The following is a 2,963-nucleotide window of genomic DNA, read 5'->3' as shown; positions in this document are numbered from 1 at the left end:
TTCTCTCATGTATACACAATGTATCAGCATCTGTCTACATCTCACTCATGCATGATCATTTGCAGATTCACACCTCTCTATGTCTGTATCACATGCACACCGTCTCCACATTGCCCTTCCGCCACAACACACATATGGACACATACACACGTTCTCTCTCAGTCACACACACAAAATCAATATTAAAAAAAACTAGGGCGCACCTAAAACGTCCAAATCCAAATAAACACGAACTGGAGCTAAATTAAAATATATGGAAATATTGTACCGTCAAGAACTTTTCCAGGAAAAAGAAGTTGAGTAATATTCGGGGATTGTTTTCACACACACAAAAAGGTTCGGTGGATGTCCTTCGAGCGCGACACGGTGACACACTGTTCGATCGACCGCACGGCCGCGGTTCACGTGCTTGCACAGAATTCCGTATCATGGCTGTGGTACTAACTAATAAAAGCGCTGCCTAAGTCTAATGTTTATGTGTACTAGTACGGTTTTCTTTTAAGTTTGACCAACCCTATATAAAACTAAAGTAAGCTCTCATACGCGCACTCATGAATATGCCGCCGCCGTTGCGCATGCCGGCGCCCGCCTGCTCCAGCCACCAATTTGTCGCCCATCATCGCCGTGTCGGCGCCATCCCTGTGCCATGTAGCCGAAGGCTTGCCCGCTCACGTCGTCTGCAGTCCCTCCTCGCGATGCCGCCGCGCTGCCAAGCACGCGAGCAGCTAGTGGAGCCGCGTTTATGCACACAGCGTCCAAAGAGAAGGACGAGCGCGTGCTCCAGCATGCCGGCGAGGAGGAACTAGCGTGTCATTGTCGTCTTCGCCCGCGTGGAGGAGGCACGCATGGTGGATGTCACGGCGGAAGCCGGTCGCGCGCGCGTCGAGCCTGCAAACCGGGTGAGGACACGGAATCTACCTTCGAGACCTTGAATGCCACGTGGATCCTGCAATCTGAAGGAGCAATTTGGGTCAGTCGACTCTTGTGAGCCGTTTGATGCAACATGGATGTCTAGAAGGGCTTCTTCCACCTCTTCTGCCGTCTTCTTCCTTCGCTCCGTCGAACTTCTTTCACAAATCGACTGACCAAATTGTAATACTAGTAAGAACGTATTAAGTACAGTAGGAACACGAAGATACGAGCAGTAGTACCAACTGCAAGAAGAACAATAGTAAGACATAGTACTAGTACTATTGTACGTACTAAAGAGTTCAAATAACGAGAAAGAACATAAACATAGTTCTGCTGCGGCCTCAGCACAACACACCCTTGAAAATAAACTAAGCAACTAGTACGCTTGACACTATAGTAGAACCAGCATGAGCGATGGCACTGCCACCTACTCGGAGTCTGAGTACACGTCCTCGACTTCGTCCTCGTCCCTCTTCCTCTTCCTCTTTGCCGACGCTTCTTTGCTTGAATCGGACACTGGACTCTGCTTCTTCATCCAACCCTTGTAGATATTTAAACAAAGGTAGGCATCCATTGTTGCAGTATAGGATGTGATCTTCATCTAATGTCTTCGACTCCCATACATGATGAAACTCGTGATGAGGTTTCTTCAGTTTAGCGTACGAAGGATCAATCATGGTTGCTGCCAGAGTCAGCATTGAAGGCTGAGAGGAGGACACCAGGCTTGCCTTCTGGAGATCAAAGGGCTGGCCTACAATGAGACCTATCCGACGCAGGACATCCCGTCGTTCCTAAAGTCTACAGTAATGAATTTCACTCTTTTGTCCTTGAGGAAGTTTTTAAATTCTTGGCACTCAACGTCGGCATGCCATATGTGGTAGACCAAGCAAACGTTATGTACGCAAACCTGTATCACGGCGAGCTTCTTCCTCTCTGCCTCCTTTAGAATCTTCTCTCTTTCCAAGACTGTGGTGTACTCAACATCTAGCCCAGCGACCCACTCATCCGTTGAACTGTTGAACATGCGTAGGAAGCGAGCAAGCCATACTTTCACCGTCGCCGATCCACGTGTGTAGATGATGATGAACTCATCGCCGGTGATGGCTCTAACCTGGTTCTCAGCAGCGACCATGGAGATTTGGGTGGCCATGGCTTTTGGAGGAGGGTTAGGAGAAGTTGAACTGTTGTACATCGCAAAAAAACTGGGAGCGAACTAATGTGAAAGGACGGAACGACTGGGAGCGAACTATTGTAAGGTAGAATACGGGGACGAGTAGGGCGTGCGAACAGTGTGGGGTTGCTGGCTTGCTCGGTGGATAAATGGCTACAAGCCCCCAAAGAGTTCTCAAGAACTATGCGGGGCCCACTAGATGCCATGTCTACTAGACCCATATCGTAGGCCTGACGGTATAGCTTCTGCCTGTTCGCACGCCATCCCTGCGCGTGGATGTAACTTCACTTAATTCCGTCAACCGTCACACCTCCCACGACCTTCGCCTCCCTCGTGCAGTCGCGCCCTTTGAGACTTCGACCAGCTATAAATGAGCAATTTTTTTCCTACTCCGCATGCATGATACTCCCTCTGGTCCTTTTTACTCCCGTCAACCGTTTGCAAAGTGTTTGACCAAATTTATACTAAAAATATCAATATCTACAATACTGATTATAATGAGTATAAGAACTACGTTTTATAATGAGTGTAAAAATATTGATTTGACATTGTGAATGTTGACACATTTTTCTATAAGTTTGGTCAAAGTAGAGGTACATTGACTTCAGACAAAACTTAAATGCACAATGCAGACTAGTTCCTCCGTCCAGGTGCATGCCATTTCCTATCTTGTCATCACAACAAGGTTAGCTATTAGAGTACTACTACCTCCCTTCTAGTTTAAAGGGTTCGATTCAAAAATTTCACCTACTCTTAGCAAGAGGAGTAGAGGCGGTGGAATAGTTTTTGTAGTCTGCAAAAGTACTCAACTAATGATGCCGTTCTTCACAAAAAAATGTGTGTACCAATGCATGCATGAACACTAGTTACTCTAACCCCC

This window comes from Triticum dicoccoides, chromosome 2B (genome assembly GCF_002162155.2).
Source record: "Triticum dicoccoides isolate Atlit2015 ecotype Zavitan chromosome 2B, WEW_v2.0, whole genome shotgun sequence".
Taxonomy (NCBI): Eukaryota; Viridiplantae; Streptophyta; class Magnoliopsida; order Poales; family Poaceae; genus Triticum; species Triticum dicoccoides.
The sequence above is the reverse complement of the archived record's forward strand: the minus strand, read 5'-3'. Positions refer to the sequence as shown.